Source organism: Enhydra lutris, unplaced genomic scaffold (assembly GCF_002288905.1).
Source record: "Enhydra lutris kenyoni isolate GAN:26980312 unplaced genomic scaffold, ASM228890v2 scaffoldscaffold8, whole genome shotgun sequence".
Lineage (NCBI taxonomy): Eukaryota > Metazoa > Chordata > Mammalia > Carnivora > Mustelidae > Enhydra > Enhydra lutris.
The window spans coordinates 42,884,606-42,910,639 of record NW_019154092.1 but is presented as its reverse complement, the minus strand read 5'-3'; positions in this window follow the sequence as shown (position 1 = coordinate 42,910,639).

Sequence of the window (26,034 nt, the reverse complement as noted above, 5' to 3'; positions counted from 1 at the left end):
TATCACTCTTCGCAGATGATATGATACTATATGTGGAAAACCCAAAAGACTCGACTCCAAAACTGCTAGAACTTGTACAGGAATTCAGTAAAGTGTCAGGATATAAAATCAATGCCCAGAAATCAGTTGCATTTCTCTACACCAACAACAAGACAGAAGAAAGAGAAATTAAGGAGTCCATCCCATTTACAATTGCACCCAAAACTATAAGATACCTAGGAATAAATCTAACCAAAGAGACTAAGAATCTATACACAGAAAACTATAAAGTACTCATGAAAGAAATTGAGGAAGACACAAAGAAATGGAAAAATGTTCCATGCTCCTGGATTGGAAGAATAAATATTGTGAAAATGTCTATGCTACCTAAAGCAATCTACACATTTAATGCAATTCCTATCAAAGTACCATCCATTTTTTTCAAAGAAATGGAACAAATAATCCTAAAATTTATATGGAACCAGAAAAGACCTCGAATAGCCAAAGCAATATTGAAAAAGAAAGCCAAAGTTGGTGGCATCACAATTCCAGACTTCAAGCTCTATTACAAAGCTGTCATCATCAAGACAGCATGGTACTGGCACAAAAACAGACACATAGATCAATGGAACAGAATAGAGAGCCCAGAAATAGACCCTCAACTCTATGGTCAACTAATCTTCGACAAAGCAGGAAAGAATATCCAATGGAAAAAAGACAGCCTCTTCAACAAATGGTGTTGGGAAAATTGGACAGCCACATGCAGAAAAATGAAATTGGATCATTTCCTTACACCACACACGAAAATAGGCTCAAAATGGATGAAGGATCTCAATGTGAGAAAGGAATCCATCAAAATCCTGGAGGAGAACACAGGCAGCAACCTCTTCGACCTCAGCTGCAGCAACATCTTCCTAGGAACATCGCCAAAGGCAAGGGAAGCGAGGGCAAAAATGAACTATTGGGATTTTATCAAGATCAAAAGCTTTTGCACAGCAAAGGAAACAGTTAACAAAACCAAAAGACAACTGACAGAATGGGAGAAAATATTTGCAAATGACATATCAGATAAAGGGCTAGTGTCCAAAATCTATAAAGAACTTAGCAAACTCAACACCCAAAGAACAAATAATCCAATCAAGAAATGGGCAGAGGACATGAACAGACATTTCTGCAAAGAAGACATCCAGATGGCCAACAGACACATGAAAAAGTGCTCCACATCACTCGGCATCAGGGAAATACAAATCAAAACCACAATGAGATACCACCTCACACCAGTCAGAATGGCTAAAATTAACAAGTCAGGAAATGACAGATGCTGGCGAGGATGCGGAGAAAGGGGAACCCTCCTACACTGTTGGTGGGAATGCGAGCTGGTGCAACCACTCTGGAAAACAGCATGGAGGTTCCTCAAAATGTTGAAAATAGAACTACCCTATGACCCAGCAATTGCACTGCTGGGTATTTACCCTAAAGATACAAACGTAGTGATCCGAAGGGGCATGTGCACCCGAATGTTTATAGCAGCAATGTCTACAATAGCCAAACTATGGAAAGAACCTAGATGTCCATCAACAGACGAATGGATAAAGAAGATGTGGTATATATACACAATGGAATACTATGCAGCCATCAAAAGAAATGAAATCTTGCCATTTGCGACGACGTGGATGGAACTAGAGGGTATCATGCTTAGCGAAATAAGTCAATTGGAGAAAGACAACTATCATATGATCTCCCTGATATGAGGGAGAGGAGATGCAACATGGGGGGTTAGGGTGGTAGGAGAAGAGTAAATGAAACAAGATGCGATTGGGAGGGAGACAAACCATAAGTGACTCTTAATCTCACAAAACAAACTGTGGGTTAATGGGGGGAGGGGGGTTGGGAGAGGGGGGGTGGGATTATGGACATTGGGGAGGGTATGTGCTATGGTGAGTGCTGTGAAGTGTGTAAACCTGGCGATTCACAGACCTGTACCCCTGGGGATAAAAATATATTATATGTTTATAAAAAATAAAATTAAAAAAAAAAAAAGTAAACCATGCCACAAACTATCTAAAATGAGGGAGAGACTTTTTTTTTTCCACTCTAGAAATAGCTGCTGAACAGACAGATTCCACGCGGTGCTTCCTCGCCGGCTGCCAACGGCATCACATCTCATCATCACCCAGGAAGAAAGAGGTAGATATGAATTCAGAAGTGTCAGGGAGGGGAAGGACCCCGAATTAATGGAGTACCTACACAAGGTCAGGCAATTTACACAACACGACGTCCTTGAGGACACACAAACCTCTCTTGTGATGGGCTGAAGTCTGTCTCCCTCCTCCCTATTCATATGTTCAAGTCCTTACCCCGCAGTACCTCAGAATGTGACTGTATCTGGAGACAGGGTCTTTAAATGGTGATTAAGGGGCGCCTGGGTGGCTCAGTGGGTTAAAGCCTCTGCCTTAGGCTCAGGTCATGATCCCAGGGTCCTGGGATCGAGCCCCGCATCGGGCTCTCTGCTCAGCGCAGGGACTGCTTCCTCTTCTCTCTCTGCCTGCCTCTCTGCCTACTTATGATCTCTGTCTGTCAAATAATTAAATAAAATCTTTAAAAATAAATAAATAAAAGGTGATGGAGTCCCAACCCAATATGATTTGTGTCCTTATAAAAACAAGAGGTTAGGACACAGATGTGTATTAGCACAGAGGAAAGATCGCATAAGCATGTAGCAAGTGGTGGTCTGAAGCCCAGGGAGAGGCTTCAGGAGAAACCAACCCTGTTGACATCTTGACTTTGACCTTGCAGCCTCAAGAATGGTGAGAAAGCATTTTGTTATGGCAGCCCAAGCAAATGGATACATTCTAACGCAGGTGTTACTCTTATTTTACATATGGGGAAACAGGTGTATGGAAGTAGCCTGGCTAGAGACAACTGGAAAGAGAGACTACACCTCTAGTCCTCAGACTAGACCTGTTGGACTCGAAAGCCCAGTCTCGGTCTTCCCCTCTAGCTCGTGAAGAGTGGGGACTGTGGAGCCAGCGTTCCTGGCTTTGAATCCCAGCTCCATCATCTCCTGGCTCTGTGGCTTTAAGCGAGTTGCTTAACTTCACTGTGCCTCAGTTTCAACATCTATAAAATGGAACCACAGAAATCTTTACTTTGTATGCTTGTAGAAGGGTGAAATAATTTTAAAATGAGCTACAAACATATGCGAAACAATAGGAGATAGTAACACTCTGCTGGGTCTCAGCACCCAGCTCCTGCTAATGTTTGGTCTGTGATCCTAATTCCTGATGTAGAACTCTTAAAACCCTTGTAGTTTCCTGCATGACAGGAAATTCTGTTCTGAGGAGGCAACTCTTGGTAGGCTCCTGCATGGGAGCTGTTGCCCAGCAAAAGCAAGCCATAATCAGAGGCTTGGAAATTTCAAGCCCTGCCCCAACCCCCTCCACTACCCGCCCCCCTACCCCGGATCCCCAGAGAGGGAAGGGGAGCTAAGAGTGGAGTTAGCGATGGGTCATGCCTACGTGATGAAGCCTTCATAAAAATCCCCCAAGTGTGGGGTTTGGAGTGTTCCAGGTTGGTGAACAAGAACACGTCCACGTGTGAGGAGGTTGGGCACCGCAAACCCCACAGGCACAGAAGCTCCTGTGTTCAGGATCCTTCTAGACCTCACTCTAGGTACCTTTTCATCTGGCTGTTATTCACACCCTTTAATACCCTTTGTACTAGCAGAAATCTAGTACTGGTTTCCTGAGTTCTGTGAGCTGGTCTAGAGAATGAATGGGACCCAAGTAGGGAGACGTGGGAACTTCTGACTGATAGCCAGTGGCTCAGAAGCACAGGTGACAAGCTGGCCTGGACTGGGTGTCTGGAGCAGGGGTGGTCTTGTGCAACGGAGCCCTTTACCTGCACAACTGGACCCCAGCTCTGGGTGGATGGTGTCAGAATTGAACTGAATTGTAGAACACGCCACTGGTGTTACAGAATTGGTCCGTATGAGAAAAACCCCTTCCCCCCCATCCAGCTTCAGAAGTGTTGAGTGACAATAAAGGAAAAACACTGCACTTTTTTCCTAGACAACATAAGATACTTAGCGTTGACACATGGCAAGTGCCCAACAAACATTAGCTAATATGACTACTGCTATCTTTATTACCATTATTTTTATTATCATCATAATAATGAGGGATCCTTAATAGTACTGAGGGATCCTTAATAATCTCATCCAAACTTCACTTTACAAAATCAGGAATGTGAGGTCCAGACATGAGGAACGTCTTAGAAGGTCATAAAACCAGGTAACTGAGATCTTCTCCAATGTTCTGCCCGTTGTTTGGTGGAGGCTCAATGAAACAAGTATTTGGCTGCAAGGTTTAGTTTCTAATGGCTTTTATGGTGAGAGCAGGGCATGCAGTGAAGGAAAGGCATCCGGGAGGCTACGGTGGGCATGGGGACTGTGACCCTCAGCCCCAGACCCTCATCTGCCCACAGGGACACACAGGGCACCCAGCCGCAGCCCCCCCACCCGAGCATCGCTGCGAGTGCACCAACACAGACATGCGAAGGTGACACAGGACACTGAGGCATGGGATTCAAAACAAAAGAGAGCAATTCCTGAAAGTCCTTGCGGGCCCAAGGGCAGGACAGAAGATACGCCTTAGGACCAGACCTGAAAAATTAAGGAAGCATCAAAAGATTCTCCTAGAAAAGCAACTGATGGATGTGGCTATTAACAGACCTATAGTCCATTTGCTGAGTTTGCTGAGAAGAGGGCAAAGCAGACACGCCGCGTGGAGTGTGGTATATGACCGCACTGTTCTGAGCCATTAGCGGGGGCTCAGGCAGAAGGGGCAGCCCCTGCCGAAGAGAAGCCAGCAGTCATGTCGGTTCCCAGAGCTCCGGGACCAAAGGAGTCTGGGGCTGGTCCGCAAAAGCAGGGACCAGACCACGGGGCCTTGTCCACTGGACTGAGGAAGGCGCTCTCCTAACAGCAGCCGTAGGTCACTGATGGGTTTTCATCTAGAGACCATGAGATCACAGTTGTATTTGGCAGAGACGACTACAGTGTGGAGAATGGACTGCCGGGGAGGGCCTGCGCTCAGGCAGCCGGGCTGGGGAGCTTCTGAAGTGGTTCGGGGCCCTGAAGCTGGTCGGCGGGATTAGGATGTGCAGCTGAGCAGGGACTCAAAGCAGAGATGAGAGCTACCTAGGATGCCAAGTCACCAAGCACCGTGAGGGCCTGGAGTGGGAGGGAGGGAAGGCCAGGGGATCCCAGACAGACCTTTTCTGGCTTGCACTGCCGGACAGACAGGGATGCCGATATCGAGACAGGATCCTCGGATGAGGGATGGGCCCCGGGCTCGGTCTGAGAATCACACTGAGGCTACGCGACATCTGTGAGGGGATGTGGACAGGAGGCACTGACGTTTGCGGAGTACCCGCCCTGTGCCAAGAGGCCCTAGGCGGCCCTGGCAAAGAACACAAGGAACAAAATAGACTCCCTGCCCTCAAGTGGCTCATGCTCAGCCTCGGCCACACACTGGAATCACCCGGGAGTCCAGCGACCACGGATGCCCGGATCCTACCGCCGAAGTCGCAGTTAACTGGGTGTTTACGGGCTCCCCTGGTGATTCTAGGGTGCGGTCAGGACTGAGAGCCCCAGAGCTTGCAAGACCCGGGGTGGCCCATGCCTCATCCCATAGAAAGGGGAAGCAGCAAGACTCATGACCTTAGGCCTTAAGGATTTAGAACAGAAAACATAAAGCATGTGATATCATAGGAATACTATTTTCTGATTATTAAATAAAAATATATGCATTCTTCATAATTCCCGGTTCCTACTTGTTCCCTGGCTCCCTTATTAAGAGCTGAGCCTCTCTGTCTCAGATCACAGACTTTCTTCCACGACACACAGAAACACACCTCTCACGCCTGCGGGAGAATGAAAACTGGATCAAGAGGATTCCTTCTCTAAGAGTTGATGTTCCAATACAAGATAGAACTCAAAGAGAACACAAGGCAAGATGTAATCCATGCTAATAACCAAGGAACAAAATAAATGCTGAGAAACATCAGAGAAGCAAGAGATAGCTGGTGTTTACTCCTCCTTCCAAGTCACGACAACGGACCGCTCAGAGTTCTCCCTCCTGGAAATGAACGCATCTTGCCCTTGAACTCTGAGGTCTGAGAGCACACCTTTCTCAATTTTCCTGGAAAGAAGAGAACCTGACAGCCAGGCCGAAGTTGCCTGTGCCAGGCAAACAACACTTCAGTAAGCGTGCCAGGGGCACACACCACACCCCATTCAGGAGCAGTGCCCAGCACTGCTCAGAACATTCCCGCTCATCTCCGCTGCAGGCTGCTGGGAAGGGAGCCGCCGGGATCCATTAGGCCTGTTTGGAAAAGAGAGAAATGAGGCATCTGGGAGATAGAAAAAGGCGGATCCATCTGGGAGGGGCAGGCATCTGACAAAAACAAATCCTGAACTTCAGCCGTGAAAGGGACTGTCTCCCCCCAGCCCTTCCCCCAACTCAAACTGTATGTTTACTGCCCAGGGCTCCCTGAGTTCTTCCAAATGCCCTTATGTCATTATAAGCACTGCAACGCCCCCGCCGTCAATGTGGTGGGCTGCGCTCCTTAGCATGGAGAAGGAGCTAACAGACAATTCTAGTCTCGCGATTCTCCAGAAGCGACCATAAATAAAGCCAAGTCCACTTGTCATTCCATCACAGGCCACATCATCTGTCCTGAGGAGCCTCGTGAGGAGTATCTGACCTCAAGTTCTTTAGAGTAAGAGTTAAAGAGTTTAGATTTTATCCCCTAGTCAGTGTGAAGCCACTCAGGGTTTCTGAGGGATAGGATCAAGGAGTTTCAGTGAGATTAATCTGGCAGCATCATGCCCAAGTGTCTTGGCCTGAGAAGCCATTAAACAAAGGAAGGCCACTGACAAGAACTGAACCCTCAGAAGCCCATGTGTTATCAAGTGTACTAGAGTGGCACTAGAACATTCTCTGAGCCAGTGTGTGTTATACTACTTAAGTCACTAGGGTATTTGCTTGCTGCTAAAAGGAGGAGGACCTCTATGGACCCTTCTGACTGGGCTCAGTCGTGGCTGCCTGAGAAGCTGTCCCATCCCAGGCAGGCCCCCATTTCCCAGGCAACAATTCCAGACCCATGGAGGTCACTTTTCCCTAAAGATTTCCAGTGAAAGGGACCCCCCCCCACCAGTGCCCATGGGGATGTTCTAGACTCGAGAAGGATTTTCTTGAGTCCTACTCCATGCTACAACCTGCCTCTTTCCTCACCACAGAATAGAGAAGAGCTGAGCTGATTCTTCTCTGCCACAGACACACCTGGGAGAGGAGTGTGAGTGTGAGTTCGACACATCCTTTTCCTTACTGCCCCAGAGACCCTGGTGTAGAACCATGACCTGTTTATACTTTCATCAAATTAATCCATCAGTTCAATAGGTGGTAATAATAATAATAATAATAAATCTACAACACCTTGGGTATTGTACTAGGTACAGTGGTACATATAAAAAATCAAACCAGACCCAGTCTCTGTGCTCAGGGAATGATGAAAGTCCAGAAGATGCTTAATATTATTCATAAACATCCACAGTGAGACAGAAGATGACAGGATGTGAAAGAATCCCAGAGAAGCAGGTGAGGGAAATACCACAGGCACAGGGGACACCAAAGTGACTTAGTTCCAAAGGGAAATACTAGGGATGGTAGATTCTGACAAACCAGAGAAAAACCCTGCAGATCTAATTATGTAGAAATCCAACAACAACAGGAAAAATTTACTTCTCCCGAATGAATACAAGAACACAGGCGGACGTGCTCTGCCGCCGGCCAAGGCAGCCACTTCTGGCTCTTGAGATTCCTACAGTATTTGGGCAGGGAAGCCCCCAGCCTTTACTACTCAGGGTCATGTGACACTTGACGGGAAAACAAACGGCCTGTGCCAAGAGGAGAAGCAGTCCTGGTTAGGCTCGAGGGCATCTAACCCAGGGCCATCTGAAGCCTGTCTTCCCTCAGCAGCAGGAAGTACTTGGAGGGTTTGACACGATGGGGTCCAGGCTGAAGGTGACAAGCGAGCCCCTCCAAGCCACATGAGGCCCCACTAGCCTGGAGATGACGGGCAACCCCCACTCTCCCCACCCCCTGCCCCGATGATCCCTTCTTCATGAGACCACCCGCAGATGTCCACAGCAAAGAACATCTAACACTTTCATGGCACTTTCGAGGTTCACTTTGGGCTTTTACAAACATCTCTGAGTCTCACAACACCCCTGACCGGGCAGGCACTCTGAACCCGTCTTCTGAGACGGGTTCTGTCGTATGATTTCCTACTGTGTCTAGGATCTATCTGCAAGCATGTTCCATTCAAGCAATTTCTCCAGCTTTGGCTTTGGCGCACCCTCATCGCCTCCCTCCCCAGGAAGGACGCTGTGAGAAGCAAAGGTTTTCTGCTCCGAGAGGACTCAACTGCCCATCTAGGGGCCACAGGAGAGTTAAAATAACAACGAAAAGGCATCAGAAGGCAGGGTTTGATGGAGTCTCAAATAGAACAGGCAGACACTGATGCAAAAAGAGCTCAAGGGACCAGAGAAAGCACGGGGCTGGCTGAAGTAGGAAGCCACCAAGCACTAGAGGGGTTTGAACGCTGTCTAGCACTTAGCAGAAACTCCATCTTTTTTTTTTTTTTTTTAAATATAGTTGATCCTTAGTATGCCTGCCCTTATATTCTCTAAAGTCTCCACGAACACTGAATTAGTGATTACAGAACCACTGCTCCCCAGGGAAATACAGGGTTAAGTTACTGTGAGCTGCTGGTCCAAACAAGGGAGCAGCCTCGCATACACTTGGTGAATTTCCCCTTCCTTTTTCTGGCTGTACCATACCGGTGATTCATTAACAGCAAATTCACAGTCAACAGCACAATGAGGCATGCCTGAAGGAGGCTGTCTCAACACGGATTTTCTCTGTCAGGCACATCACAGCCTTCTCGTGTTTAGGAACACCAGACAGCGCTTCGGCTCTATGCTTAGGGCCATTTTAAACAGTGAAATCATCACCAAAAAGCATAAAAATGCACCAAAGCGCCATTAAGTAGAGTGCAGAAAGAATGCTAGCTCACAGTAGGAGAGCTGCACCAGGGAGGCAGGGTGTGGCCTTGCTGGGTCTCAGCCGGAAACACACACACGGGCAACATAAATTTTTTACCATTCTGTTCTGCACATGTCCACAAACAGCCATGAAAGCACCATGAGCATAGACTTTGGGGTATAAATATATACTAGTGGGAGGGGCAATGAGCAAATATGGGATCCATGAATAATGAGGATCAACTGTCCTTTGTTCCAGAAGGGACGTAAAGAGAGGCACTCAGTCCATGTCTGAGGGATGGGGTTGAAGCTGCAAAGACAAACGAGGCTTTCAGGGGGTGGAAACACACATGGAGATCGATGGAAGGGGAAAGAGAAGCTGGTTCTGCCTAAGGGAGTGACAGGAGGGAGCATGGCCAACAAGGCAGGTACAGTCAGATGCGGGAGGGCTGTGAATATTACCCACAATCACTGAGAACCTGGCAGGTGCAGGACCAGAGAAGGGCAGGATCTCAGGACCTTAGGGGATGATGGGTCAGGAGGGGACAGATCAGCTCAGCACGTACATCCAGAGCACCTCTGATCTCCAGGGATGGGGATGACTGGCTACTCTAGAGGGAGCAAGAGGAGGAAAGGGCTCGATGGTAAAATACCTCCAAGTCTCAGTACCCATACAAAAGCAACATAGCCAGGAGCCAGGACCCAGCAGCCAGGCAGACCTTCCCCAAGCCCGCCCCTTGGTCCCTTCTGTGCACTCTCATGGCTTCCCATCACACAGCACTGTTGACCTGTCTTCTCGAACATTCATTAGAGCCCTCCATGTGCCTGGACACTTGCACATGCCTGATATGGTGCTTAGTCCTCATGACAGAGGTGGCCGTTATTATTACTCAGCCCATCTACAGACAGGAAACAGACAGGGTTAGGTGGAGCTCTTAAAACTCTCTGAGCTTTCTGGCTTGATGTATTGTTTATTTTGGCTTTTGCTGTCCTCACCTGAGGGTATTGATACAAAAAATACTGCTCAGACTGATGTCAAAGAACTTACTGCATCTGTTTTCCTCTAGGAGTTTTATGGTTTCAGCTCTTACATTTAGGTTTTTCATCCATTTTATCTGTCTGTGTGGTGTAAGAAAGTGGTTCAGTTTCACTCTTTGGCATGTGACTGTCCTATTTCCCCAACACCATTTGTTGAAGAAATGGTCTTTTCCTCATAGCATATTCCTGCCTCCTTTGTTGTAGATTAACTGACCATACAGGTGTGGGTTTATTTCTGAACTCTCTAGTCTATTCCATTGATCTATGTGTCTATTTTTGTGCCGGGACCATATGGCTTTCATTACTACAGCTTTGTAGTGTATCATGTAGGTATCTGGGATTGTGATCCCTCCAGCTTTGTTTTTCTTTCTCAAGATTGCTTTGGCTATTTGGGGTCTTTTGTGGTTCCATAAAGATTTTAGGATTGTTCCAGTTCTGTGAAAAATGTCAGTGTTATTTATTTTGATGGGGATTCTACTAAATCTGTAGATTGCTCAGCAAAGGAACCATCAACAAAACCAAACGGCAATGCACGTAATGGGAGGAGATAACTGCAAATCATACATACAATTAGGGGTTAATATCCAAACTACATAGAGAACTTACACAACTTCACATTTAAAAAAAAAAAAAATTGAATAATGGTCAGAAGACTGGAATAGATGTTTCTCCAAAGAAAACCTACGGACAGCCTGAAGAGAACCTCAGCATCACTCCTCAGGGAAACGCAAATCCAAACCGCAACAAGACATCACCTCATACCTGTAAGACTGGCCATTATCAAAAAGACAAAAAATAACAGGTGTTGGCAATGATGTGGAGGAAAGGGAAACCCTCCTCGTGCCACTGTTGGTGGGAATGTAAATGGGTGTAGCCACTGTGAAGAACAGTATGGAGGTTCCTTCAAAATTAAATAGAACTATCTTATAGTCTAGCAATTCCACTTCTGGGTATTACCTGAGGACAACGAAAACACCAACTGGAAGAGAACACACCCCTATGTTCACTGTGTCATGATTACAACAGCCAAGATACGGAAGCAACCTAAGTGTCAGATCAATGGATGAAGATGATGTGGTGTGTACACACACACACACACACACACACACACACACACACACGCACGCACACCATGGAATATTATTCAGCCACGAAAAAGAATGAGATCTTGCCATTCGTGACAACATGGATGGACCTAGAAGGTATTAAGCTAAGTGAAGTGAGTCAGGCAGAGAAAGGCAAATACTGTATGACTCCACCTATATATGGAGTCTAAAAAACAAAACAAATAAAGCAGAACAGAAACAGGCTCAGAGGCACAGGAAACAAACTTGGTTACCAGAAAGAAGAGGGCTTGCAGGGGATGAAATAGGTGAAGGGGATTAGATGTACAAAGTTCCAGTAAAAAAATAAGTAACTAATGAGGATCAACGTACACACAGGGAACGTGGCCAGTAATATCGTAGTAACTTCGTGTGGCGACAGATGGTAACTAGGCTTACCACGGGGATCATTTTGTAATGTATAAAAATATCAAATCACTACGATGTACGCCTGAAACTAATAGGATATTGTAGGTCAATTACAATTCAATTAAAAAAGCAAACAAAGTCTCTGAGCTGATGGTCTGACGCCAGAGCCCTCGGCCGTCACCAGGGACCCCGTGGCTCTTGCTTGCTCACGGCTGGATCCCAGCAGCTGGGTTTGGAGCTGGGGCATCTGCGTGACTCCAGAAATATCAGCTGAATCAACGTACACCTCCAGCCTTCCAGGTGAGTGGCGTGTGGTGCACACAGACTCCTACAGCCCCGGATCAGGCCTCCCTTCTCCAGCGGCTTCAATCGAAGCCAACTTCAAGGGTGTTTGCCCTGGGCCGTCCCATCAGGCTCCCACCCACACTCAGAAGGACCTTGCACTTGGTTTAACACTCTGTTGTGTTGAAATTCTTAATACTTTTCAAGCAAGGGGAACGCATCTTTGCTGTGCACTGGGCCCCTCAAATGCCATAGCCAGTCCTGTTCCTGACTCCCCGATCTCCTCTCCCACAGAGGGCTTTGCTCTGGGCCAAACCTGAGGACCAGAAACAAGTCTGTGCAAGCAGCCACTGCTTCGCTGAAAACTTTCCATCCCAAATTAACACGTACATTTCTATTCTGGCTATGGAGCCAACTAACGCGTGTAACTTAATCACACTGTTGTTTGCTCAATCTGGCTGTAAACCGTGTAAACTTCATCCTCCCAGGGGCTTTCGCTACCGGCTGGGGAATTAACAACCCACGTCAAGCTCGTTACACGACCCTCTCAGGATTCTGTTCTGATTTCTGCTCTCAAAATCTCTAACCCAGAGCAAGCAGCCTGTGGGCCCTGAGCGATGCCCTCCCTTGAATTACTGAATGGGAGCACCTCCTCTTAGAAAAGTCCCCACGGGTCAGGAAGAACAAGGCAGAACAACAATGAAAACTCTAATCACGCATTGCTTCTGTCCATCCACACTAGCCTGAAGTTCTGCAATATCCTCACATGAAGGGTTGCCAAAAAAGATAAGGAAAATGGACCTTTTCCTCCTCCCCAATCTAATCTGGATATAAAATGAAATTAAAATCAACAAACAGCTAACTGCCCAAGCCTTAGTTTACTAATCAAACAAATGGGTTGAACAATTTATCTGCATTTAATAACATGGGCCAACAGAGCAGCAGGTGGCTGCTAGCCATGACCATCAGGAGACAGGAATACCTAGCACTGCTGAGGGGCACAGCAGGGTCCAAAGGAAGGACACGGTGGGAGGAGGAGAGGTTGGAGGGGTCAGAGGAAACCCAGGTTCTGTTACTGATTAGCTCTCGGAGTTGGGTTTATAGCACTGCATTCTCTGGGCCTTGGTTTCCTCCCCTAAAAAATACTGACATAAAAATAATTTGGTGACAGTGACAGGTGCCTGGGTGGCTCAGCTGGTTGGACGGCTGACTTGTAATCTGGACTCAGGTCATGGTTCCTGGGTCCTGGGATGAAGCACCGAGTTGGGCTTTGCACTTGGCATGGTTGTCTGCCTGGGGACTCTCTTCCTCTGCCCCTCCCCTCACTGACCACCCCCTGAAATAAATAAATAAATCTTCTTAAAAAAATATTTGGTGACAGTGAGGTTAAATAAGACCATGGATCCAGAAACTCCTCTGTGAAACCTTTAAGACTTACTCTATTTTTTTTTTTTTTAAGAATTTATTTATTTGGGGTGCCTGGGTGGCTCAGTGGGTTAAGCTGCTGCCTTCTGCTCAGGTCATGATCTCAGGGTCCTGGGATCGAGTCCCGCAGCGGGCTCTCTGCTCAGCAGGGAGCCTGCTTCCCTTCCTCTCTCTCTGCCTGCCTCTCTGCCTACTTGTGATCTCTGTCAAACAAATAAATAAAATCTTTAAAAAAAAAAAAAAGAATTTATTTATTTGACAGAGAGTAAGAGAAGGAGAGAGAGCACAAGTGCGGGGAGCAGCAGAGGGAGAGGAGGAAGCAGGCTCCCCGCTGAGCAGAGAGCCCAATGCGGGACTCGATCCCAGGATCCTGAGATCATGACCTGAGTCGAAGGCAGAGGCTTAACCCACTGAGCCACCCAGGTGCCCCAAGACTTACTCTATTTTTTTTTTTTAAGATTTTATTTATTTATTTGAAAGAGAGAGGGAGAATAAGCAAAAGAGAGAGAGAGTACCAGCAGGAGGAGAGAGAGAGGGAGAAGCAGACTCCCCACTGAGCAGGGAGGCAGATGTGGGACTCGATCCCAGGACCCTGACTGAGATCATGACCTGAGCTGAAGGCAGACACTTAACTCACTGAGCCACGCAGGCGCCCCCTTTTAAAGTCTTATTCTAAAACATAAGATGCTACTGGGCCCAGATGTTGCATGTACTTAAAGGGCCTTCAGAAGGTCTAGCAGATCCCAAGGAAACTGCCCTGAAACGATTTCAAGAAATCCCAGCTGGGGGAGGCAAGATCAAATTCAATGGAAAGAATTTGTACTCCCCATGGCCTGTCAGCCCTTGGCCTCCTAACGCGATCAGATGCTGGATTTGGAAACAGTCAACCCGATCGAATTCTTCACACTTCTAATTACTTCATGATTTGTATACACATTTTGGCGGTTGCTTCAAGGCTGTTTTATTAATTCACAGATTTTCACTATTTTTGCTTCTCCTTTTCTTGCCAATTAGCTGAGCTAGCGGCCACTTGGCATCTGGGGAGAGCTTCAGTGGAAACCAGGCCTCCCCAACCCCCATACCCGGGAGCCTCACCTCAGACGGAAGGTCAGAAGTCACCACTGGGGACAGATAGGTGGGGGTGGCTTGGGGGAAGCCCCTTCCCCAGTAACAACATCTCTGTTTCCTCTGCCCTTAGAGAACAACCTGGAGCACCTCTCCTACCATCTCTTGCCAACACCACACACACTCCCAGGCCTGTGCTCACACTCAGAATCGAACACCTGAGGGAGAAGGCCGCCATCACTAGACTCGTGTCACTAACCTCATGAAGATTCTTCCATTAGTCCCCCCAGGAAACGGGGAGAGAGCACCCTATGCACCCAGGTCTCTGGTGTGGCCGGTAAATACCATCCAAACTCATGGCCGAGTGAGACTCTACCCTTGTATCAGTCCCAGGCAGACAGAACACGGCATGGGGTCTGATTCAAGTCCTGGCCCTTGTGGGCCTCACTTCACCCCGTTGCCAGGTCACCCTGAGGAAGAGTGTAGAACACGGTAAGCCCTAAACGCAGGCCATTACAAGCAGCCGAATGAAGTGTGAATGTACCCTAGTGGTAGGGTGTTTTGGTTCCGTTTTAAAATCAGAAGGATTTCGGGGCGCCTGGGTGGCTCAGTGGGTTCAGCCGCTGCCTTCGGCTCGGGTCATGATCTCAGGGTCCTGGGATCGAGTCCCGCATCGGGCTCTCTGCTCAGCAGGGAGCCTGCTTCCCTCTCTCTCTCTGCCTGCCTCTCTGTCTACTTGTGATCTCTCTCTGTCAAATAAATAAATAAAAATCTTTAAAAAAAAAAAAAATCAGAAGGATTTCAAGGCTGAGATTTGACATGGAGTAGGAAATATGGCTGAAACCTCTCCTTCCTCCAGAGCCCAGGCTGACTGAAGCTGGTGATTGGAAGCAAGAAGGAATGTTCCAGAAGGGAGTGCCTGTGGCTTCACTGGGCCATTGTTATCCATTGTACCCTCCTCAAATGATTTTTGTCAGCTTCCAGCTTTTAGAATGTACCCCCCAGGGGGAAGTCCAAGCAGCATCCAGCTAAGGAAACACAGCAGGAGCTGAAATGGAAGCCACTTGGCCGAGACTAGGGCAGGAGGCAAGAGTGCTGAGCTGGAATGGTAATGCTCTCCTCCCTTGTCCAGTCACAGGGCCTAATGAAAACACCCATTTGTCTTGCAGATTGATCCCTGCTGGGGACAGCCAGGAGGCTGGTTTCCCTACTTGATGAAGGACATCACCCACTCACTCTAGCAAGCAGCCACATAGGCACAGGGCTGGGGAATGGGACGAAACCTCCTGGGCATCAGGGAGAACCTGGCACAAGAGTGACACTGCTGACCGGCGCTGTGGCTCTTTTTGAAGATTTCCACCCACATTCCATGCCAGCACTTTCACTCTCCCTAAGCATCCCAGGATTCCAGGCACCCAAGGCTCAGTCCCCTGAGGTCTCCTGGGGCAGACCAGGCATGTTCCAGGGCCAGCCTTGGTTCCTCCGGACCTGCACCTCTCCAGCCCCTTCTCTGGTGCCCCAGGTCAGCTCAGGGAAGCACGGAGCTGGCCGAGTTTCTAGGGCAGCCTGGGCTTCAGCTTCTCACATGGGTGTGCTGAAGTGAGCGCCAGTCAGCAGGGATGCGAGTTTGTTTCCAGATACTTTTCATCCTCCAGGCACCCCAGAGAGTGAATGAGGATGGGAGTTCAGTGCCACAGGCTGAGAGAGAAGACAGGGCGCTCCGGCCCAGCTGTGTGCTTTGACAAAACTTAGAGCTGACTCAATACCCTTTAAGCACGCCACTGGGTGCTCTCAAGTGTCATTTTCTGAACACATTGAGTTCTCTCTTCAGACCCAGAGGCGGCCAGAACTTCCCAGGAGGCCACGCCGGAAGAGCATTCCAGACAAGGCCCTCCAGGAGGGACACCTGCGTATATGGAACGGGATGTGTCTTCAGACAGTATTAACATCAAGAACACCACCACCATCTACAAAACTCCAAAGAGCTTATTTACAAAAAGCAAGTAAACCTAGGTAGAAAAACTTGGATCGAGGCAAAATATGGTGCTCATTCTCTGCTTCACAAAAGGACTCACCACTGCCGTGTTTAAAAAGCAGCAAAAACAAATGCTGCTTTTTAAAAATTACAAATTCACAGGGGCGCCTGGGTGGCTCAGTGGGTTAAGCCTCTGCCTTCAGCTCAAGTCATGATCTCAGGGTCCTGGAATCGAGCCCCACATTGGGCTCTCTGCTCAGTGGGGAACCTGCTTCCCTCTCTCTCTGCCTGCCTATCTGCCTACTTGTGATCTCTCTGTCAAATAAATAAATAAAATCTTTTTTAAAAACTTAAAAAATAAAAATTACAAATTCACTGCATAAAAATCAGATAATAAAGGTAAGAAAAACAAAAGAATGACCCTAATGCCCCAGAAAATCCTGCCTCACATCCTTCTAACATTTGCGGTATATATAGGATAACATTTTTTTTTTTAAAGATTTTATTTATTTATTTGACAGAGAGAGATCACAAACAGGCAGAGAGGCAGGCAGAGAGAGAGAAGGAAGCAGGCTCTCCGCCGAGCAAAGAACCCGATGCGGGGCTCGATCCCAGGATCCAGAGATCATGACCTGAGCTGAAGGCAGAGGCTCAACCCACTGAGCCACCCAGGGGCCCCATTTTTTTTTTTTTTTAAAGGAAACTACAATCATATGGTATATGCCATTTTATAAGCAATATACTATAAAAAATTCTGTGAATGAAGAGACTGGTACATCACTTAACAGCTCTACAGAATCATCAAATGGAGTACTAACATTTACTCATGTGCTGCTTCCTTTAAATAGTGTACCCTCCTAGAACTTTCAACATTGGCAAATGATAACTTAATGAACAAATCTCTAAGAATGTAATCAGGGAATCATAATTTCTGATGCTCTTGCATTCTGCTTCCATTTATACAACAGGCACTAAAAAACCCACACATTCATATATTCATTCATTCTTTTACCATATGCTGATTACAACCCTACTATATTCCCATCATTATGTAAGCACTGGGATGTTCCTGCTCCAGTGGAACCTGGACAGCAGTGAGAAAAGACAGACAACACATAACAAAACAGAGATTAAAAAAAAAAAAAATCAGACTGCAATAAGGGCCGTGAAGGAAATCGAGAGGACAAGATATAATAACATAGCTCAGGAGAGAGGATTATTTTAGCCAGAAGACCTCTCTGAAAAGATCACTGAGTTAGGGCCTGAAATGTAAGGAGTCATCCCCATGAACAGTTGGAGGAAGAGGAATCCAGGTAGAGAAAACAACACATGCAAAGGCCCTGAGGCAGGAGAGAGTTTGGTATTCGCTGAAGTAAGACAAATGTGGGGAAAAGCTGAAGAGGTAGATCACCCAGGGTCCTATCACTGTGAGGAGCTCTAACTTCATCCTGGTGTACCAGGAAGCCACTAAGTATTCCCGTAGGGCAGTGGTGTGATCTAAATTGTTAAGTTCCCTCCAGCTGGGTCCTGAAATGTGAAGAATGTACTGTGGGGGAAGACCAGTAAGGCAGTCTTAGAAGTGGTCCAGGTGGGTGATGATGGGGTCTTGGACTTGATTGTTGGGGTAGAGAGAGACACGAGATACATTCTGGAGTGAAATGAAGATCTGCTAACACATTAGCTGTGAGAAAAGAGGGCAGGGAGCACTGAAGAAAGATTCCTACTAGTTTTTGCTTGAGCGGCTGACTGAGGCACCACTGACACAGATGGGAAAGTCTGCGGACAAACAGATTTGAGAGGAGTCAACATGAATTTGTAAAGACGTCTATATGGCTGCACAATGTTTATAATGCTTTTGAGATCCTTTCTCTCCCTGGCTCCAAGAAGCTCGGTGGTTCCAGCACTGAGACCTGGCTGTAGGTTCTAGCTCAGGATCAGCCCCTTCCGGACCTGAGACTTCAGGGAACTTACCTCACTCCATGGAGATGTCCCCCATCCGTGACCAAATAAGAATACATGCCCCTTTCTTAATTCCTGCAGCTCTCTTAAAGGCCGAGAAATGATGCCAAAGGAGCTATTTCCGCTCCTGGAAAGGAGGCATACTGTGTACTGTCAGGTTTCCTTAGCGTTTCCCGAACTACCTGTGTGTATACAGGAGCCCTTCCAAGGGCTCAGCCTCTGAGCGAAAACATCTTTGCGGGACAGAACCTGAAATGATACCATTTATCTGACCCTGTGGGTCACTAATTCCACCCCAAAGATCCTTCACTGGCGTGGGAACACCGCCATTCGCTCTCATTACGGATAAGGTTCTTATTTTAAGCCTAAACCCAGACACTTGGCAGTGTGTGGGGCTGCTCCTCAACCACTCACCGGCAGTCTGGCCTGGCCTGGCAAATGACTGCTTCGTAAATGCCGCAGCTGCAGAGCCCCTTGCCTCTGTCACGGCCACCAAGTCGGGGACCCAGGGCCCCCCGGCAGTGCGAGCTCTCACTCAAGTGTTTAGAAGCTGGAGCCATGGACCCTGCACACGCAGCCCCCCCCCCCCGCCCCCCCAGGAACACAGGCCTTTCTGCCTCGAGGGCAGAGCAGGTGCCCCCCCACCACCACCACTAAGGGCTGTCTCTGTCTCCACCCAGCAGAGCTGAGGTCACGCTCCCTTCCCCGGGGCCACCGCACCCAGAGGAGGGGTGGGTGGAGCAAAATGGCCTCGGGAGCCCTCCCCGCAAAAGCCCTTGACAAAAGCCCTTGACGTTTCTCTTTCACAGCCTGCTTCCCAGGGAGGCGTGCAGGGCCCGGGGTAGGCCCCCAGCAGAGATGTGCTTGGACCCTAACCCCTCCCAGGGCCTATGGTCTAGGAAGGGAGACAGACCTGCTCCAGGCACCCTTGCTTCTAGCCTAAGGCCAGGCCATGCTTCCCCAAGCCACTCCCAGGCTTCAGAGCCTCCCCCACCCCCCCCAACCCAACTCTTTGGCTCACTTTTCACCTGTCCTTTATATTTGAGGCCAACATCGCGCCTCGTCTTGCCTCTCCTTATAATGAAGTTCACTGAGCCCGCAGTACACTCTAAGGGCAGTAAATTGGTATTATGGACATGGCCTGTCTCCCCAGAGACATAACACCCATAAACACCCCACGGCAGGGACTTCCCTATCTAACATGCCAGCACAGCGCAGGACACAAGACGGTAAACGCTGGTTAACGCTGGTTGACGTCCCTGGCATGCAAAGCAATGGCGCGTGCTAAGGTTAACTGCCAAATGTATGCTACACACAGAAAGTCTTGTGGATACTTGGCGAAGGCAGAGAATGAAGAAACTCCAGGGAAAGTGGAAGAAAAACTTTTATAATAACTGACTTACCGGGGACAATGGAGATTTCATTTCTGGGGGAAAATTTTGCTCCTGGGAGCTCTACCCTGAATTACTAAGAGCTCAATTCTCCAGCTCGTCGTCCCTCTTTCCTACCATTTGGGGTCCCGGCTGTGCTGATGAACAGCTCTGCAGAGAACGAGCTTGGGAGGCAGGCGCAGTAGAAACACATGCTTCCTGGCAGACGGACATTCTCTGTGACTTCTCGTATCACCGAGTTGCTGGCCCCCCCAGTCCTATAACGGCAGAAGGATAAAGTCCCATTTTCCTCCCTGTTATTCAATGCTTCCAGCTCAATAGGTATTTCTCTACCCTTACCCACGCCAGCATCATGGAGCTTCCCCACACGTTTTAGAACCTACTATTTCTGACCTCTGGATGGGGCTCCTTCCCACATGGAGAGGAGCACCTGAAGGCTAGGTGTCTTCTGTCTGTCACCTGCATGTCTGGAGAGCAGCAGGTGAGAAAGAGCACATGCTCCAGAGTTGGAGGGTCTGAATCTGTTTTACTGCTGACTACCCACTTGGCACAAGCTACTTAAGCCTTCCCAAGCCTCAGTTTTCCCATCTGGAAAGTGGGGATAATACGACCTCCTTGCTGTGATTAAATGAAAGCGTGTAAATCACTGAACACCATGACTATTACATTAAATACAGCTCTTCCTCTTTACAAGCTTCCAAGGGCCCTGTTCCTAGCAAGTTTGCATAACAAAAAGGCTACTTGGCTCAAATGTAGTAAAAATAAGACGACAGAACTGTTGGGTTGACAGTTACCTAAATATATAGATAATCTCTCCAAAGACGGAGGGATAGATGGCTGGGCTGTGGGTGAATTTTTCTTCGTTCTGTAAGTTATGTTAATGTCATTGCATTCTTTGTCCTGTATCTTTTTTAAAGATTTTTTTTTTTTAATTTATTTACTTGAGAGAAAGAGAGAGAGCATGAGAGGGGAGAGGGTCAGAGGGAGAAGCAGATTCCCTGCTGAGCAGGGAGCTCCATGCAGGACTTGATCCTGGGACTCCACGGTCATGACCTGAGCCGAAGGCAGTCGCTTAGCCAACTGAGCCACCCAGGCGCCCTGTCCTGTAATTTTTTAAAATGAGTGATTTTCATATCTAACTGTGCAGCCCCACTTCCCTCCCTGGCTGAAAACAAACAAAGTAAACATTGATAAGCCAGTGCCATCTTAGCGCTTGCAGAATCCACGCCAGATTTTTTCAAGAGGGGACCAAAGAATCTGTGTCTCATTAAAAGCAAGTTCCTCCAGGCTTATATGCTCCCCAAAGTTTGAGAGATTCTAGGAGAAACTCTGGATTTGGAAGCAGAAGATGCAAGTTCTAGTCTTCACTCTGCTGCTGTCTTTCAAAGTCCCGTGTCCTCCTGGGTCCCGTTTTGCTTTCCCCTTCTGCAAGGAGAAGGGGTCAGTCACATTCCCCACTGGGAACCCATGCCAAGGGAGAAAAGCTGGCTGGAGAGTTTAGATTCCTGAGGATAACTAAATAATCTTGGGGACAAATAAATATTCAGCAAGTGATGAGGCCTCGACAAAAGTGCAGTGCATGAGTACTTCTGCCAACCCAAATAAAGCCGTCGCACAGCCTGCATTTCCTTGGGAGAGCCAGTACTCAGGCCCTGCTTATCCTGCTCTGCTTCACGTCTGGCAACTCTGCAGCCCAGCCCAGCGTCCTGCTCCTGCCAGTCGACCTACGGACCACCCCCAGCTTATGCAGAGAGAAAGGACTGTGGAAGGAAAGAGAGAAACATCAATTTGGCTTAAGCTCTCAGCTTTGGTAAAAGGATGGAGCATCTACAAATAATGCCCAAAGGGAGAGTTCCACAAGCGTTGAGTGTGTTGGCCTCACCCAGGAAGAAAGCATTATTGAAAAGATGCAGGAGGGGGGCAGTCATCTGTGGTCACTGAGATGTGCTCACCTCCTTGGGTGAGTCAAGGATTCTAAGTCCAGTTTAATGTAAATCCCTGAGTTCTGATGAGGCAGTTCATGTGTTGAGTAAATATCACAATGACTCACAGAAAAATGAACCACGGCTGCTAATTTCATTTTTTTCTGAGGAAGGAGTAACAGATACCGGATCTGCCGGCTAATGGGTACATCATGGAGGATCTCATATACCTTGAGCTGGGAATCTCTGGCTGGACGTTAATCCAGGTTCACAGAAATTGGAGTCGACATATGAGATCCTTCCAAGAGATCTTTCTTTTTGCAGAGGAACATCCTAATTAAAATAATTTGGAGTGCCTGGGTGGCTCAGTGGGTTAAAAGCCTCTGCCTTAGGCTGAGGTCATGATCCCAGGGTTCTGGGATGGAGCCCCATAGCAGGCTCTCTGCTCAGCAGGGAGCCTGCTTCCTCCTCTCTCTCTGCCTGCTTCTCTGCCTACTTGTGATCTCTATCTGGCAAATAAATAAATAAAATCTTTATAAAAAAATGGTATATTTTGCACTTATATTCACCTTGTTGTGTAAGAAATGTAATGACTTAAGCTTCCTTGGGACATAGAAAGATGCCCTACAGCAAGGCAGTTACCAAAACCAGGAGGCTCAGTCTTGGAGAGACTGGTAACTGAACTAACTGGAGAGGTCAAATGTTGGCATATCGACTTTCCTTTCCTTTCCTTTCCTTTAGCAGGAGAGAAAGAGAGGGACACAGAGAGAATGAATCTTAAACAGACTCCACACGCAGCACGGAGCCTGGTGTGCAGCTCAGACCCTGAGATCATGACCTGAGCTGACATCAAGAGTCAGACATTTAACTGACTGAGCCCCCCAGGTGGCCCTGCACGCTGACTTTCAGGCAGTATTTTGTAGGGCACGGTCTTTGCATTTTCTCTCCAGGTTCAGGATTTTTTGATCCATCTCTTCAAACACCTGTTCCACATGGGCTCACTCCATTACGACGATGATACTCTTACAAACCAAGCAAATGCTTTCTCATCAGGCTTGTAAATGGCGCCTAACTGCCTGTGGTCTCTAAGACTTCTAAAGATAGAAATAGATTTTTAAAGTACCTTGATACATTTTAGAGATAATTCAAAAACATAAGACAAGGGAAATTTAGCAGGGATAAATAGAAGATATTTACCCCCAATTTTACAATGAGATCTGAAATGTAGGAATGACCACTGGAAAAGGCCTTGAGGGTCTCAGAGGACCCCAGATTAACATCTGAATTATTATGGAAAAAAATTTTTAAAAGCCATCTTACTACAGAAATACATGGAGAAAAATGCAACTTCTGAGCCTCTGTATCTTCTTCCTCTTATTTTTCCCCAACATGACTCAAACCCTTTTTTGGAGTATTCTGTACAGCTTTAAAAGTGAAATGGGGAGGGGCGCCTGGGTGGTTCAGTCGTTAAGCGTCTGCCTTCGGCTCAGGTCATGATCCCAGGGTCCTGGGATCGAGCCCTACATCGGGCTCCGGGCCCAGCAGGAAGCCTGCTTCTCCCTCTCCCACTCCCCCTGCTTGTGTTCCTCTCTCTCTCTCTCTCTCTCTCTCTCTGTCAAATAAATAAATAAAATCTTTAAAAAAAAAAAAAGTGAAATGGGGAAGAAATGGAGGGGGACAGTAAGAGCAGATGCAGGGGATAATAACTAATTTGGTTTACTCACTTTAATAAGCAACCTTCAACAAAAGCAAAGAAGCCCAGACAGAGAGTGATGACCACGTGTTGAGGACTGGGGGCGGGGGGAGGAGAGCTGAACATGTTAGGGCTGGAGATGTGGGGGATTTGATCCAGAGGGTAAAAAGGGCCGCCAGGAATACACATACACATACTTACATATGTATCAGAAAAGACAGTTTCAGGTCAAAAGAAGAAAGTCTGCAGATAAGTTGGGGCTCTCCTCCCAAGGGACCGCTGACTCCTAACGAAACCGTGAGCGCCCTGTCATAGGACATGCTGGAGAAGGAGAAGTGGTGATCTGTCAGGATGGTATGAAGACGACTCTAGGGGCACCTGGGTGGCTCAGTGTAAAGCCTCTGCCTTCGGCTCAGGTCATGATCTCAGGGTTCTGGGATCGAACCCTACATCGGGCTCTCTGCTCAGCAGGGAGCCTGCTTCCCCCATCTCTCTGCCTACCTCTCTGCCTACTTGTGATCTCTGTCAAATAAATAAATAAAGTCTTTAAAAAAAAAAAAAAAAAGACTCTGGCACTCGGTGCTACAATTTTAGGGTAATATAAATGTGAATAGTTACCGAGCTGGAAGACTGGACGGACAGGGAGTGGGTAAATGGCTTACAGTTCCAAGTCAGAGTGAAGATTTAACAGGAATGTTCTAGAGAGGGTTTTAAATCTTGATGGGCAGGTGGATCAAACAGCCTGTGACATTCCTGCCACTGGATTCTTGGCGTAACATGGGGCTGGTCCACAAGGGTAGCTGCGATCAATGACCTCCAAGCCCTCTCTGCTCCAGGACCGGCCGGTTCTACACTAAAGCTTCATCAGTTCTGCAACAGACGCTGAAAAGTGGCCCCTCGTGGGGAGCTACTGAGTCGCACAGACTGGAGTCTGTCAAGGGTTTAACAAAGTGGAATAAGCAAGGGTCTACACTCAAAGGCAGGTTTAATCCCTGGAAAGTCAAGTTTGACAAAAAGTAGTATCGTGGGGTTACCCATGGGCTTATCTTTCTCTTTAACTATTTAAAGTGCTTTTAAAACAGAACAAAGGAGGGGCGCCTGGGTGGCTCAGTGGGTTAAAGCCTCTGCCTTCGGCTCAGGTCATGATCTCAGGGTCCTGGGATCGAGCCCCGCATCGGGGTCTCTGCTCGGCGGGGAGCCTGCTTCCCTTCCTCTCTCTCTGCCTGCCTCTCTGCCTACTTGTGATCTCTGTCTGTCAAATAAATAAAATCTTAAAAAAAAAAAAAAAAAAAAAAACAGAACAAAGGAGCAGAGGGGAAAAAGAGAGACAAACCAAGAAACAGACTCTTCACTACAGAGAACAAACGGAGGGTTCCTGGAGGGGAGCTGGGTGGGGGGATGGGGAAACGGGATGGGGATCAAGGAGTGCACTTGTGGTGAGTCACTATATTGTATGCCTGAAACAAATTTGACACTGCCTGTTAACTAACTGGAACTTAAATAAAAGCGTAAAAAAAAAGAAAAAAAAGGGAAATTAAAACTGAGAACACGCAAAAAGTTAAAAAAGTTACAACCCTGTACTTTAGTTCCTGCCATGTGCCACTTTAAAAAATGGAATCATTTTTCTTCTCGATTTAAAAGATCGAACCTGTTTTCTCTGTTTAAAAAGACTACTTCAGTATTGCCTCTGGAATGACAGAACCCTACACGTTACTTACGTATGTTTAAACTGCTTTACCCAGAATGGACTGATGCTAGTGTGTCCCATTTGAGAAAATCTGCAAAAGCCCAAGACCTAACGAAAAACCCACGGGTAATTATTCACTTTCTAAAAGTGTCCTTTGTTTTGCACCACAGCTCCCAGAGACACAAAGCCGAAACCTCAGAGAGGTTGATGATGACGATGATGGTACAAATTATCCCCATTTATTAAACGTGTCCTATATATAAGCCCTCTCAAATATGTTCACTCACTTAAGCCTCAAGACGCCCAGGGCAAGACCACGTTTGTCAGCCACCTGTGGACGGTGGGATGTGTCCAAAATTAATGACTGCAACTTCAGGGTGCGACCCTTAAGAAGAGGGGCCTTCCTTGCTTTTCATCCTTTTCCCTTTCTTCTGGCTGAACTGCACATCTCACAGGAACCACCCTGACCCACGCAGATGAGGGCAACACCTTGAGGGACAGGGGAGCGACAGGATAGAGAAAGCCTGGGTTCTCTGTACTGGGGAGCTGCCACGCCGTCATGGAGTATAATGCTTGCAAGACTGAGTGAAAAGGAGTAAACTTCTATATTGTTTAAATTATTAATAATAGGAGGAGCGACCCCCCCCACTCTGGACTCGGGCAAGACTCTCTCTCTGCCTGCCTCTCTGCCTACTTGTGATCTCTGTCTGTCAAATAAATAAAATCTTAAAAAAAAAAAAAAAAAAAAAACAGAACAAAGGAGCAGAGGGGAAAAAGAGAGACAAACCAAGAAACAGACTCTTCACTACAGAGAACAAACGGAGGGTTCCTGGAGGGGAGCTGGGTGGGGGGATGGGGAAACGGGATGGGGATCAAGGAGTGCACTTGTGGTGAGTCACTATATTGTATGCCTGAAACAAATTTGACACTGCCTGTTAACTAACTGGAACTTAAATAAAAGCGTAAAAAAAAAGAAAAAAAAGGGAAATTAAAACTGAGAACACGCAAAAAGTTAAAAAAGTTACAACCCTGTACTT